Source organism: Lycium ferocissimum, chromosome 3 (genome assembly GCF_029784015.1).
Source record: "Lycium ferocissimum isolate CSIRO_LF1 chromosome 3, AGI_CSIRO_Lferr_CH_V1, whole genome shotgun sequence".
In the NCBI taxonomy this organism is placed as follows: domain Eukaryota; kingdom Viridiplantae; phylum Streptophyta; class Magnoliopsida; order Solanales; family Solanaceae; genus Lycium; species Lycium ferocissimum.
In genome coordinates, this window is record NC_081344.1 from 67,650,507 (window position 1) to 67,667,519 (window position 17,013).

Below are 17,013 nucleotides of genomic sequence, written 5' to 3' on the forward strand. Positions count from 1 at the left end.
ATAGAGTCTTGGACAATGAGATGGAATTTATAAAGGAAATTGTGAAAATAATGTTTGGCCATGAATATTCCTTTTGAATTTGAAAAAACACTTAAAAGCTTTTTTTTTAATACATTTAAATAATCAATATTTTGAATTTGAAAAACACTTAAAATCTCTTTTTTTACTTTCTGTATAATTAAATAACCAATAATCTTTGCAATAACTATAACTAAACACAACTTCAAAATTCCAAACAAAGTGAATAATATTTGATTTTCACGACCACTACTTAGTTTCCAACTTAACTCTTACTCAATAAATGTGAAGAGAGATCATTTTGGTGAAAAAGAGAGTAGTATTAATTGAGATCAAAGAATAAACAAGGATAAATTGGTCAAATTATCTTTTTAATTAATGTTTTCTTAAGAAACGTGTAAAAAAAATATAACAAGGACCGGAGGGAGTATTTTTTGTCTAGATATTAAATATGTAAATTTTATTTAATTTTTTTTGAAGAACTATACTCAAATTTATATCAAAAATCAAGTATTTTGATCTTTCGTGTTCCGAACATTTCACATAAATTGAAACACAAACTAGGAATTGAGAAACTTATAGTAGCAAGTCCTCGTAGAACGAGAGTCTAAATCAGTTAGGTCAGTGAGTTTCGAAACAAAAATGATATACACTCCATATACTAGTTATCAAATATGCAAATTTTGTCAGCAAAGGCTGTGGTAAAGTGATAGGTACTCATCGTTAATTAAAGGTCTCGAATTCAAGGCCGTACAGAGTCGCCTTTATTAAATTTTTAAAAACTTTAATATCAAAGTTCTTACACGTCCATCCACTACTTCTAAAGAAATTTTGGAGAAATGGTGAGAAATGCAAGAGAGAGGAAAGAGTGAGACGCTACCTGACCTAAAATAAGACAAAACCCATAAGACAAGCTTTACCCACAAGAAGACGATTTCTTCATAATGGGCTAAGGGAGTAGGAGAGACTGCATTTTGACAAAAAACAGAGGGATGCTTGGTCTTTTGGATATTGACTTTTTTGTTTTAACAATTTAATATTTGGAAAAATTCCATAGTTTTTGATAAGCACAGAATTCGTTGATTTGATTAGTTCAAATTTATGTCGATAGGCCCATTAAAAATTTGTTTTTTCATTTTTAGATTTCAAAGTCGAGACGTTTAGTTAAGCGTTTAAGGAATTTCATTAATGCTGCCACACTTTTAGTAGTGAGTATCGAAATGAAATCGCTGAAGAAAAGCTTAATCAAAGTGTGAACATATTTAAAGAACCAGCTTGAGTGGGGACAGAGATTGTGGGACAAGGAGTAAAAATGTGAAGCAAAAGGGCAATTGGGGGCTGACAGAGACTATCAAATTATTAAGCACTAATTAATTAAGAATCAGAAAAGATGATGAACGTAGTTTGGTAGCCCAGTCATTCCCCAACTACCCTTCTTTGCAGTTGAGGTGGCACCTCTTTTGTCGTCAGAAGACTGGAGTTTGGGCCACTAATAAACCAATATGGTGAATACTCTGTAACCAGGTTCTTCAGGTACCCCTATAATATAATTTTAAAAGTAAAAGTTGGTTGTGATACATATCGAATTACAAATTACAAACATAATGAAACATTCGTGTTGTGACAATTTATTGAGACAATTTACTTAGTAGGATTTTAATATCTCCATGAATATCGAGTATCGGGGTGGAGGGTTAGAAGGTTACTGCGTGGATCCTTTTTCCCTGCCAGGAGTACTAGTAGCTTTTTTACATCTACTTATCCTTAGATCTCTAGGGTTACCTGCTTGTTTAATTGAATTCTGTTTATCTTATTATCTTGTTGTTTTTATTGTCTTTTAGTACTGATGTCTTTTCATCTTTCTTGAGCCGAGGATCTATCGGAACATTTTCTCTATCTTTACAAGGTAGAGGTAAAGTTTGCGTACACTCTACTCTCCCGCATCTCACCTAGTGGGATTATATTGGGTATATTTTATTTTATTTTGGTTGTTTATCTTTTGTGTTTCTTTTTCATTTCTTTAGAGTTAAGAGTGTTTCAGTGTACACCGGAGAGGATGACGAAAAAGATCGAAGGAAAGATTTTCGAATTAAAGATTTTGGTTAAATTTGAACATCACACCGAAACTAATGCGGTGCGAAGGTACAATCACTAAGTGGCAACTTACAACTCCAATCTCATCATGTCGCATGTTTATATTTACTAGTCTCTCTGCACGTGAGTTGCACGTGAATTTCATCTTACTTTTTTTTTACATAATATATGTCAAACATAATTAATATTAATACGCATACATATTTGAAAAATATTTAAATTAGTTATAAATTACAAAGTTAAATATACCAATAGACAGCATTGTCGCTCTAACTTTAATATTTTTGATGAATAAAGTCAAAGGGCATACCCCCATCAACTATATCTATGTTCGTCTAACAATCAGACTATCAATTAAATTTTGGTATATTTCCCTTTTAAAATTTGATTGCTCCTCCTCCAATACACGATGCCGGAGAAGTGTTCTTTGATCAACTTTGACTTCTCTATAGCAATATCAATTTCGTTAAGTTAATTTCTTCGGCTATAGCAATATCAATTTCGCTCTGGGCATAATTAACTTCTCCAAGTTAATTTCTCTTTCCTGAAAAATTCAAGCTTCTCTTTTTCTGTTTTAATAAAGATGTCATGCATAGAATCTCCAGCTTCATCATACACGCGAATAAATAATATTTATGCCCCGATAAGTGTTAAGAGTTTAAATTACGTCAGTAATTATGATAAATTGCATAATGAGTATTTTTTTTATCTACTGAATGAATATTAAGTAATCAAGTACGATAAAATTAAGGAAAAGGGTCCAAATATGCTCATGTATTATTCAATATTACAATTTCTTATTTTTCAGTAAGATCTTAGAGCTTGATATCCATAGTTCTTTCTTTACAATAGCATTGTCACAACAAGGAAACCTTCTTTCTCTCCCATTTAACTAAATGGAATTTAGATATAGGAAACATAAATTTAAAATAAAATTGTTAGGAACTTTCGAGATATAATGGACGTTAATTAATGAACCTTTTGAAGTAAAAGTCACTGCTTTTGAACGGTCCACATTAATCAGCCACAGAAATTAATGTTTTATTTTTCATGTATAATTAGTCACTCAAAGCTTTATTTTATTGATATGTTTTTTACGAAACTGTGTACAACACGATGAGAAGTGCATCCTTACCCAGTACTTGTACCTTCCCATCACCGAAAATGTTCAAGTCATTATTCAACTCAGAAATTGAATTATCCGAACTCTCAATAACTCGAGCAAAATTACAAACATTATCAGGACCAACCTCTTTGTTTTCCCCACAATTTTGGTAGTTTTTCACCAAAGGGAACCTTTGAAGACCAGTCATTAGACTTGAGATACTGGTCAGTAGGAGCCCAAGTATTCCCCAATGAATTATTAAATAACCTTCCAGCCACTAAAGATATATTAACCCTATATGTAGTATCAAACTCATTCTTCAATAGTTGCATATTTATATCAAAATTCACAAACTAAGCCACATTAGCAATTAAAATAGAGTAATAAACAAAGAAAGAAGAAAGATTCAGCGAAAATTCAATACCACGCCAGATTTCAAAGACAAAGGAAAACGTAACCAAAGAGAATTTGGAATGGAAGTCAAAGTATATGCTAGAATAGCAGCACAGGATGCAAATGAACAGGAATGCACTACAGTTATGGAAGAAAGCCGGAGAGACGCGTATGCCAGCCATAAAAGGTGGCAACTCTTGGCATAAACCTGTTAGGCATTACATATATTGGATTAGGCATTAGATTTTTTTTTCTTCTTAAATAGAGTATTTAAGTTATCTAAAAAGGTACTTAGACTATTTAAGTTAGACTATTTAAGTTATCTAATAGGGTAGCTTGAAGACATAAAGCTTAACAGATACTCTAGCTTGACTCCAGCCAAAGAGAAATTTAACCATCAATATTGGGGAAAACTGGAAAAGTAATACCATTTAAGAACATTTGTTAAAAAACTAAAAGGATAAATATTTAACTTAACTGTACCTAGTGAGTTGAAACAAAGAAGGGGCAAGATTTGCTCAATAAGACCATATGATGTACCTATTGAAAAAATGTACGACGTATTTATTAGCAACGAAATAAAGGACGGGTAATCTTAATTGAAGAGTTAAGCGTTAGGATAATGTTACATTGGATGCAATTAAATTTGTATAGAAAAGAATTACAATTTTATAGAAGTTTGTTCCAAACAAACACCTTACTTCTGTGAATGTGACTCGGGACATTTAATTATAGGTGACTTTTAAGTTTCAAAATTGTGTGGAGGTAACTCAAGTTTTTGTTTATTGGGCAGAAGTGATAATTTTTTGATTAGTGATTGAGGAGTTTTGGACTTGCCCAATAGTTTTGTTTTTAACACTTTGACCCTAAGCTTTATTTTTAATACTTTGCTCTCAAGTTTTATTTTTAACACTTTGACCCAACTACTATAAACCCTAAAATACCAAAATGGGGTAAAAGAAATTGTCGCCAATAACTCTGTTTTTGCTCTTTTTCCCTCCATTCTTATGATGTCAAACATTCTTTGAGTCGGTGAACATAACTGCTTTATTCGATGCCACAAACAGGAGGTTTGCAGAAAAATTTCATGAGAGGGGTATGGAGTTCATCGACTCACCAAACATCTTTGTTCCTTCAGTTGAATTTTTTTTTTTTTCCAAAATTTATCAACTTGGGGAACAAGTTATTGGCCCATCAAATTGCCAACTATAAGTTCAGCGTCATCGGTCTCGGTGTAGTTGTGACAGTCGATCTGCAAAGTAGATCTTGTACTTGTAGACTTTTTGACCTGGACAAAATACCTTGTCCACATGCGACGGCAGTGCTTCGGGTCCAATATGGTGACGACTTTGGAAGGCAGATTTATGAGTACTCATCTCCATATTATAAGGTGGAGAATTACATAATTGCATATTGTAAGGAAATTTGTCCTATGCTTTCTGAAGAATCTTGGGAAGTTCCTTTAGAGATTTTAGAGAGAGAAATACCTTCTCCATATGTTGATCCAAGCAAACCCGGAAGAAGGCGGACAAAGAGGTGGAATTGGGGAATCATTGCTAACGAGGAAAACAGCTGGCCACAAAAAAATAACCTGTCCAAGTCGAAATGCCCATAGTTGTAAATTGCATTGTGTTATAATAATAGTTATCCGTTGGAACTTTGTGACATTTTAATATTATTCTTTCTTAGCATGGTAATTTATGATCGTGTTCAAATCATAAATGTATGTATTCTTGTTAATAAATTGTTGTACAGTTTCCAATAAGTAATGAATCTGTTGCAACAGCTCTGTAACTTGTTGGGTTTTATCCAACAAGTAATAGGATTTATTGCAGCAACTAGTAACTTGTTGCATTTTATCCAACAACTGACAGGCCTTGTTGCAACAACTAGTAAGTTGTTGAACATATTACAAAAAATGAGAGTTTTTAAGAAGTATCAAATCTATTGCAGCAACTAAGTTACATGTTGGGATTTTTCCAACTAAGTTATATGTTATAACTTGTTGTGTTTTATCCAACAAGAGTAAGGACTTGTTCAACAACTTACTCACTTGCTGCAACAAATACTACACTTGGTGCAACAGATACTACAATTGTTGCAACTGATACTACACTTGTTACGACAGATACTATAATAGCTACAACTGATACTACAGTTGTTGCAACTGATACTATACTTGGTGCAACAGATATTACAGTTGTTGAAACAAATACTACTTGGTTCACCCATATTTAGTGATCAACAAAGGGAATCAACCATATTTAGTGATAAACAATGGAAATCAACCATATTTAGTGATCAATATATATACTTAATCAATTTGATGTATTTTGAGTCAGGAAAGATGATCTACTAAGTCAGTATACACTAAATCGAGTTATCATTAGAGTAAATTGATGTGAACTACTTGAATCACACATATTTAGTGACAAACAAAGGAAATCAATCATATTTAGTGATCAATGTGATATACTTAATCAATTTGATGTATTTTGAGTCAGGAAAGGTGATCTACTAAGTCAATTTGCACTAAATCGAATTATCATTAGAGTGAATTGATGTGAACTGCTTGATTCACCTATATTTAGTGACAAACAAAGGAAATCAACCATATTTAGTGATCAATGTGATATACTTAATCAATTTGATGTATTTTGAGTCAGGAAAGATGATCTACTAAGTCAGTATACACTAAATCGAGTTATCATTAGAGTGAATTGATGTGAACTACTTGATTCACCCATATTTAGTGACAAATAAAGGAAATTAACCATATTTAGTGATCAATGTGAAATACTTAATCAATTTTATGCATTTTGAGTCAGGAAAGATGATCTACTAAGTCAGTATGCACTAAATCGAGTGATCATTAGAGTGATTTTATGTGAACTACTTGATTCATCCATATTTAGTGATAAACAAAGGAAATCAACCATATTTAGTGATCAATATGATATACTTAAGTCACAATGCAAGTATATTGTTGCAACAACTAAGTATATCGTTGCAAAAAAAAGATCCATATGTTCCAACAGATTCCTTACTTGTTGCAACATCTTCAGCAACTCTTGGATTATTTTTAACAGATTAATTATCTATTGCAACAGATTCCTTACTTGTTGCAACATCTTCAGCAGTTGTTGGATTATTTACAACAAATTAATTATCTGTTACAACAGATGATGTATCTATTGTAGCATATTACGAATCTGTTGCAATAGTTTACATATGTCATAAATGTTATTACGTATCTGTTGCAACATATTACGCATCTGTTGCAACATATTACGTATCAGTTGCAACAAATTCTAATATGAACTCTTTGGTTTTATCCAACATATGGGAAGCTATTGCAACAAATAATAAATATGTTGCAATAACTTTTTCACATCTGTCGCAACATTTTCATTAGTTGTTTTATTTTTACCAACAGATTAGGTATCTATTCCAACATATTTGTGACTTGTGTAAAACTACTGAAACAACTTAAACTATATATAAGGTACTGAACATAGAATATATATTTAACAATATTACATAATGTCTTCATCCACCATAATTCAAATGCAAACAAAACATAAGAGAATTTTTTTAATGCAAACATAACATAAGAAAAATTGTTTGTCCCCCATATTAAGGCCCCAACACCTTATCAATAATTCCCCAAGCCCACCTCAATTGCATCCTTTCCACAGTATTGTCACTCAATAAAGTATCGGCCTTGGTCATATTCGAGCGGGTAAGCTAAGCCTCAACAAAAGCAAGTGACCAGGAAGCACATGCCCTATTGGTCTCATTGCGGGGGATATTCTTCTTCCGATCAAACTCTCATGATTCATTCAGCAACTTTTCAGGTAAGTGTGAGAACATGCCACTCTTCTTTAGCAACTTGGGGAATAAATCCAATACCGGTTGCATGTGGCAGAAGAAAGCACTATCTTCATTTCATGGGATGTTGCAATCATAAGCATTTATGATACCCTCCTCAATGATGATCTCAAGAGTGATAAAATGGTTGTCATTAATATTCACGACAAATATGATCCTTTTGGCACCAATCTACTCGCAGCACCTGGGTAGGGTATACTACCTCTGGGATAAGAGACCATCATCGTCCCATCTAAAGAAAGCGAGTCTTTCCTTATAGGGCACATCACCCTTATGTGTAGCCTCATTGGTCAGCTCTAAGTACTTGTTGCGAATGCGATGGTAGAAGTTGAGGTCCATGATTCTATCAGAGGAATCATAGTGCTTAGGGAAATTGAGCTGCCTCATATGCATCAGAAACAAGATTTCATCTACATACTGCAGTAAAAGTATCAAAATAGTCAGTCACTTGCTGCAACAGGTAGTTTACTTGTTGGAACAACTAAGTATCTTGTAGCAACAACTTAATAACCTCTTGGAACAACTAGTTAACTTACTACAACAAGTTTAACAAAATAAAGGACTTGTTGCATGATACGCTCAAATTACACCTTTTATTAGTGTAAAGCAGACGATGTCAAATATAGTAACCCAACAAGGTTGGGGTCGAATCTCACAGGGAATATGGTGTGAAAAGGTTACTAAAATCATAGAATGCTGTATTTAGGTCTAATGTCTTACTGCGATGAATTTGTAGAAAGTTGGTTTTTTTTATGACTATTTGCTAAATAATTGCTTTGGATTGTAATGTATGGTAAAAGAAACTAAGGTTGTGTCCCCCTCAGATAAAGCGTATGATCATGGGTATTGATGTTGATATACTTCTAATGGATCATCGTATGAATGCACTTAATCTCTGTTATGCGAATCTCTACTATTTCCCAATAAATAAAGATTATTTCTTTCTATGATTTTCCTAAATATAAGAAAGTTGATATGAAGAACGGTTAATTATGCCAAGTAAATTCCTCCTATTTCCTAAGTGAATTTATTAAATAAGGGATAACACCTTGAGTTCTTGTTACTAGTTCTTACGAAACCCTAATTATTTTTCCAAATAAATCAAGGTTTACAGCGTTAGCTAATGTTTGCAACCACTAACTATTAATGAATAGCAAAGAACAAGTAAATCCTAACAATCCATTATGCATATATCAATCACAATTCCCAATCACAAAACACCCATCTTTGGGTTCACAACCTTAGTAAGGGTGTTTAGTTACTCATGACAAAGGAAAAAGAATAAAATATTGAAGAATTCATACTTGCTTACTTTGGATGACAAAAGAAATTAATAATACTGGAATTGATGTTTCAAAGCTCCAAAACAAAGGAATATTCAATGCTCTAAGTCAAGAGTCAAATTATAACAGCTGATAATAAATAAAATCCTACATTAGACTATTTATAGGTTTCAAAAAGGTAAAATTACAAAATTTGCATTTAAGTCCCCCAACGGCAACTTATACGGTCCGTATAATATTACACGGACCGTATAAAGTTGTACGGCCACCAATCTTCAGTTCTTTAGCAAAAAAATACGAGTTGATTTACACGGTCCGTATAACATTACACGGCCCGTATAACTTGATCGTAAAACTCCCTCTTCAGATGCAGCTTTCTGTCTTGCTTAATATCCTTTGACACGAGCAACTATACGGCCCGTATAATATTGTACAGTCCGTATAAGTCACTCGTATATCCACATCACCAAGTTCAACATTTTGTTAAAGTCTCCTTCTTCAATACGGCCAAAGACATGGTCCGTATAACTTTGGACGGACCGTGTAAGTCGACTTGTGTGCAACTTCACTAATTTTTTAGCTTTTGATCCTTAACTCCATGATTTACCTGAAACGCAACAAAAACACATCAAAACGACACATACGTGCTCAAAAATAAGTAAAACTTCTCATAAAAGGTATCGAATGTGCCATAATTTTACCGCACATCATGTCACGACCCTAACTGCCGATCGTGTGGGCACCTACCTTATTATCACTAGTAGGTGAACCCTTACCCATTAATCCATTAATAATTAGCAATTTCAACTTCTTTAGTCATTTATTAACAGTCAATAGATAAGTGAATTAATGAATAAATAAAACAAGTCATAATTAATAGACAATGTAAGTGCGGAAGTCTAACTATTACACCCCGAAAATCTGAAAGTCATCGTACAAGGACTCCAACCAACAATGTCTAAAGAATGAAGTATAGCTCAAATATAATAACAAATAATGTCTGGAATGAAAGTAGACATCTGAAAGGAGAGATCTTCAGGTGGCATGGAATGAATAGAAGCTCAACCTCGGATGCGATCGAGCAAACTAGCTTCAAGCTAGAGATGGTCCTGGATGAAATCTCTAGAACACAATTCTCGCACTCAAAAAGGGTGAAAACAAGGTAGTATTAGTACAAACATTATATCTTAGGTAAGCATCATAGGGCGACAAAGATCAGTTCACGCATATAAGTATAAAATCAACAAGATAAACAGATAGGCACTTAATACTTAAGTCCAAGTCACAGAATATCCCATAACCAAATCACAACCCAAGATGAAGCTACTAAACCCCAAGTCTATCAAGTCTCAATAATCTCACCTGATAATCACAAGTCCAAGCTCCGACCCTAGGTAGAGTCACTAATCTACAATTTAACTCAGTTAATGATCATATTTATATCACAATAGGCATTCAACATCCACACCAAAATCAGAAACAAACGAGCATATAATAATGCAGAATAAAATGAAATGATGTGCAATGCAAAATATGATGAAGTGCATGCAATGCACTAGCCAAATACACACATGCTCACTAGTGACATTGCCCAGAAGTCATGACCTGCAGGGGACCCATGGTGTCCATGTACAACTCGTTTCGGATACTTATCAGACCCAAGCCATAAATCCTCCGCTCTGAAAAGAACCTCGGACGCGAATCCACATCATGTACCATTTATTTTCGGAACGAACCTTGGACCACGAGCTCACAACTAGTATCAAATAGTATCATAAGTTCAACAAGAAGATTGTATTAACTTCTTCACTAATTTCAGATCACAATGTATGTCTCCACGTATTCAAGTTCATTAGTATGTATGGACTATGAACAATAGTAATATCAATGTCAAACATAAGGCATCATGCCACAAGTCTTTCATGAATCGTTACCGAGCCATTTCCATCATGTATGAGTGTAAACATGGTAAATCAACGCAAATAGAGTAGCGATGAAGGTACAAGTCACAAAGTCACAAGTCATATCAAGACTTAGATCAAATCAATAGTGAAATGGATCATACAAACCGTCTCACCCAGCATAAGAGTCTGTGTCCCTCTTTACTTCCATACATAGCAAGTGTGTCTCTCAACTAAGTCTTATATCACCAAGATGCTACATTTTTCTATATACTATCGTCAACAATAAATCATACATCAAGTTTTCATCTACGTACTATCATAAATATATAAATCACAATTCAGGTCTAAACTAGTATCCTTCCTGTCTCCGATGATTCGTGTCACAATAAGAGAGAATTAAGTACAACACGACAATTTAGGTAACAAGTCCAATCACAATAACAGGGCAACGAGCCACCATCAACAACAATCCACCTAATAGAAATTCATCCCGAATCGCCACAGTATAAATACAACTACACCTCATATTTCAGTACATAAAGTAATGGCGACGAGCCCACAAAATTTGAAGTCATACCAACCTAGCAAGTATCCAACCAAAACACTATGTCTGAAGACCTAACCATGCTTTCTCCCATTAATTCTACACAATGCATACGTTTCGCTAATCAAAGTCTAACTAAAGTAAGTCGTAACCTACCTCGAATGCAGAACAGGAGCCACGAACTACTCCACATAAGCCTTCTATTTCTGAAGCGCCTCATAACGGTCAAAGTCTAACAATGTGATGCTAAGTAAGCAACAAACCATGTATTTAAACAAGAACAACAATTTAGGGAAGAAGACCCACTTACTTCTACCTTTTCCAATGGATGAAACCATCTTTTAATGGTGAATTTATCATAACTTCTATCTCTACAATCATCAACCTTCAATCCATGGGGTTTCTAATCAATTTTACCCTTTCCAATAGATTTTAGAACAAAGCTTCCATTTTTATTAGAACCTTAAGTCTCAACATGCAATTTCAACCATAAGAAATCAAATTCCTTTCCTAGAAAGTGATAATCTATACTCGTAGGTGATTAATCAACAACAAAATCAACAACCCATCAATTATTTAAGGGTTTACTAATTCTAGGGTTCTAGGATTTTCACCCACCATTGATGGACCTTAAAATAATCATGGAACTTGAAGAAGAAAGGAAAAGGAACAAATAAAGATATGGACTTACCCTCCAAGATGCTTTCACCAAAGAATGGAATGAATTTTTCCTCTTTCTCTCTTGAAAACTGACTTTGAGGTCTTGGGGGTAATGGTTAGGAGTTGGAGCATTAAAATAGGGCGAGCGCAACAAAACCCAAACCCATTTGAAACTCTTCAGAACCTCGCCAAAACTTGTGGATAAGTTTAAAATCATCATATTAACATGTTGGAACTTCCAAAGCATTGACACGGGGTCATCCTAACCCGACATTGATCGTGGACAACTCTAGCTTGCTAACTTAACTAGCTTCTCCATCAATGACTCAATTTACACTCAAACCTTGCGGAAACCAACCCAATGACTTCATTAAGTCATAGATCATACTAACGGGACTTGGGGAAGGGTCAACAATGTGGGGAAGGGTCAACAAGGTTAAATGGGTCAAAACACTATAATGACTAAACGGGTCGTTACATATCAAAACCCCCAACTTAAAGTCTTTGCTTGTCCTCAAGCAAGTACTACACAAAAATGACTCAACTAACTTAGACACACTAGAACAACAATGTCTACAATGGTTTTGACTCCGAACTACCGGCATGCAAGTTTTTCACATCTAACCACCTCTTATTCAATTTTAGCAACATAACACATACTCAGAACACTAGGACTAACAACGACATCTCAAACTATGACATCATATTATCGGACATATCCACGGACTCACAAACGCCGCCTTAGGTGGTTGTTTTACACTTCAATTTTCAATTCTTATTCCGTCACATAGACCAACGAATGTCCCATACACACATATATACAAGGAAGCTAGGACGAAGACAAAAGAGAAGAGAAACACTCGCACTCACAAAGATGTTCATATACTACAAATGCGCATACCATATGGTTGCCCTTAATTTCAATGCCTTGCACTATCATACGCTTCAGTTGTGATCACTGTAGGACTTGTTCTCTGCTTGTAATGTAGGCTCAGGGATGGGTAGGATATTTTTTTGGATATTAGTGACTCACCCTCCTTGAACATTACACCCTCACCTTTCATCACTTCCCCTTTTTTTTTCTCCCTTTGTTTCTTAACTCTTCGACCTTGATGTGGTTTTATTCCTACTGAAACTTAACATTCTTTTTGTGATACATTTTCCCGATTTTCTCTTTTTTTTTTAATACTTATTTACAACAACCACGTCTAAATATGACCAGATAACTCACGCCACCCCTTACTTAGGCTTTTAGCCTCTTCTTCACACTTCTGTCACCCCCAACTAAGGCATTTTGCCTCTTCTCTCTTATAATGTTAAGGAGGGAACATGTGTAAATATGGAATTCATTTTAAACGGGTATGGGTTTGTTAACGGCTAGGCAAGAAAAAGGTCAAAAGCTCAAAAGGGAAAATTAGGGATTATTCATATCACAGGGTAAAGCTTTATAAGACCACAGTGACTAATACAAAAAGAAGGCCTATGATCACTTCAAAACCAAACTATCTTAAGCATTCAAGCATGAAAAGTCGGGCAAGTTCTAGATTGCAAATGCAGACAAAGAACCAAACTAATACACTCACACACACAATGGCATAAGGATCTCTTGTTACTGCACGTACAATCCCCTCACGGTCATTTACATTCCACAATACCCTAATAATAGCAATGTCACAGAAAGAACCAATCATGTCAATCAACTAGTAATTCCTAAGCATGCATCACAAATTTTTTCGAGGGGTTCATAATTTTGACCAAATTTACGAACATGCCATAAGTTCACCAAAAACCACCATATAAGTCAAAGCTATTCTAATTTATCTAAGTACAACCTAAACATGCCAGTTTCAACAGAAATAAACCCCTCGGGAAAAGAACTCTGGCAAAGAAAAGCCGAGGGGTTTCTAAACACATATCTACACTTACAACAAAATCAAGTAATCCCCACCCCCAACTGAAAATCATGCAATGTCCCCAATGTATCAAATGTAAGTACAATAAGGGTAAGGGATACCTGGGCACCCTAGGCGTTATGCTCATCAACTCGAGACTACGCTACCTCAGTCGCAGCAACATCAGAAGTCACCTCTCGGGGCTGGCTACCTGATGCACCCAAGGGATCTAGATAATTCTCATGCAGAGAGTTCAGTGTAGCGTACTTGAATCATCTTTGCCTCCTCAATCATCTCTCCTCGGATTCTCAACTACCGATCTATGGCATCCGGTGGTTTTTTTTTTTCCCCAAGTCTTCTCCATCTCTTCTTCTTCCTCCTCAGAGTCGAGCAGGTTCTCAATAGGGATCTCAATATCCAAGTTGGCTTGTGGTGTAAGAACAGGTTCCTCTACTCGCTCTTGCGCCTTTAGCGCTTCAAACTCAGCCTTCAACTTTGCCAACTCAACCCTCAGTGATGCTGAGCCACCCCAGGGTGTTGTCCGCTCTAAAGCAGCCAGTCTCATCTCAAACCCATCTAATCGAGTCTGGAAGACCTTGTGAGTGTTGATATTCCTCCCGAATCTCTTTGGTGGCATAGTTGATTTTCTTGGTTATCTGGGGCTTAACTGGGCCACGATTACCCCGATTTGCTTCTCATCATTTAATGTTTTGAAGGTTATTTCTCGATAATTCGCAATAGAGAACGTCAATAGATCAACCCCAGACTATGTGCCGGTGGTGGAACAGATGAAGTGGTAGCACCAGCGAGAAGTAGCGGGCGTAACAATGGGGTGGTGGTGGTGGTGGTCTAGCAAAGAGTGGAATAACAACAACGGTGACAACACCGGGGTCGATGGGAGGGACATGAGTTGTAGCATTAGTACTAACAGCTTCGGGAACATCGGGATCAGTAGTAGTAGTATCTCCCGTGGGCCCATGATTCGACTCTTGCTGAGTCTCGTCATCTCCACTGTGTTGTGTAACAAATATCTCTACCATACCCTCATTCTTACCCTTCCGCCAATCTCCAAACTGAGTGGCCTTAGTGCAGTGGTCCTGATCCCGAATGTCAACAACTTTGGCTTTTCTGCACAACTATGTGATAAGACACGGGAATACCAACAAGGTCCGAGACTGGTGCTCTCTATCGAATCTCCTCAGCTATCATTCGCCCCACATCCAGCAGATATCGAGTCATCATTGAGGCAAAAGCTATTGCTTGGGCAACCGTGATGGTGTTGTCATTCTGAGTCACAAGTAGTCTATATCTCATCAGGTGCCACCAGAATCGGGCCTCCCTATTGAGTGAATCCTTGACTATCTTCGGATTGGGACTACTCGCCCATTCTACCTCTGGATTGGCAATTACAACAGCTGTCCATCTAACCACCGTCCTATGATTTCGATGCTCTAATTTGTCTAAATATTCTTTCTCATTTTTTGGCTCCCGAAAATCATCCCCGAAATAGATTTTGTTGATAGTAGCGGTGGAGATGTCTACTTTTACGTTTCTCACTTTGATTTCATCAAGCAGCGAGAGCTAGGGATTCGTTTGGATGGGCTTCTTCATTTTCAACAATTCGGCCCGATAGTTAGTATAGAATTCCCACACAATGACCGGGCAATACTCTCCAGAAGGCTCAGCGAACACCCCCAACTTATAGAATCAGAGAGTTTTGGCAGTGTTGGGATAAGCCTCGAGACCCTCAAACACGAGTCGCCGCTCTTCCCATATACTCTTCTTCAGCTTCCCCCCTCTCTTGGTGAGAGAAATACCATCCTCGTATAGCTTTTTGGACCCTTCAACCCCGAACCGCAATGCGTCTTCCGATAGTGTTTTACTCCTCACAACCAACCTGCGGTTGCCTTGAATTGACTCCAGGGAACACTCAGAATTTGGAGCCAGGGTATCTGTAGGCTCGGATGAGCCGCTCTCATTTGTATCTTCCTTATTCACTGAGGCCTCTCCTGACGCAGACCCGCTTCGAACAGCCTCCGTACTCTCAAACTCAGTTTCCGATGACTCTCCTTTTCCCTCTTTAGAGTGTGCAGAGGTGGAAGGAGTCATGGTCTCGGATGGAGGCTTTGTAGCCCCCTGAATTTTTTTTGTTGGTATGACCTCATCATCGGAGGTCTCATCTCTCAAGTGATGATCTATCTCTGGTTCGTCTTGGGCTCGGCCTCGGCCCCTACCAGCTCGAGGCCCAGCACCCCTTCTGACACCATGTTTTTGGGCCATATCTGCAAAAGAGCTTTTGTTAGTAACGGGTCTTAGAAATTAAAGTGAGAAAAAAAAATAGAAAATCTTTTTGGATTTTTTTTGGGTGGTCCTATAAGTTTTTTCACGGATCGTATAAAATTATACGGTTTGTATCAAATGATGGCTAAATGAAACAGAAACAACAGAGGTTCGCTCTCAAAGTATGAGTGATTTTCACGGACCGTATGAAATTATACAGTCCGTATAAAAGCATGTGCTTATAAAACAGAACCCCTACCATCTAGCCAACCTTATATGACCTAGAATATGGTCTGTATAACTTTATACGATCCATATTTTAGGTTGTATACTTAAACGACCAAAATTTCCAACTTTTTGAACAATTTTGCTTTAGTAACAGTCCAATCATCACACACATATTCCTTCCATGGTTTCAATTCCTACGGGAGTTGGGTTACTCAGACTTCACCTATTTTTTAAACTTTTACAGTTCATTAGTATTCAATTTGAGCAATTTTGGCGGGCATAACAATATTGGAATCCAAAATTCAAACTTGTCAATTGAAATGCCCTCCAACCCATTAGGATGTTGATTTCTCAACCCCATGAATTTACAATAGCTCATTATACTCATCCCCATTTAGAAAAATCATGAACCATGGAAATTTTCACTAAAACCCTAGTTTAATCAACACCCAACAATTAAATTACACCCATATGAGCAAATTAAAGAGTAGAGCGTCAACATACCTATGTATTGATGAGATTGAGAAGGATTCTTGAGAAAATTTAGTGAAACACACAAGCAACACAAGTAAATTTGAGCAGAGGTCTGTTTCTAGTGAACAGATGATGATGATGAGATTTGGAAGTGAATGTTGGTGTTTTTATGGAGATTAATGGGGAATTTGAGTGGGTATAGGTTATGAAAGTTGTGGGTTTTGGTATTGAATGGAAGTTAATGGTG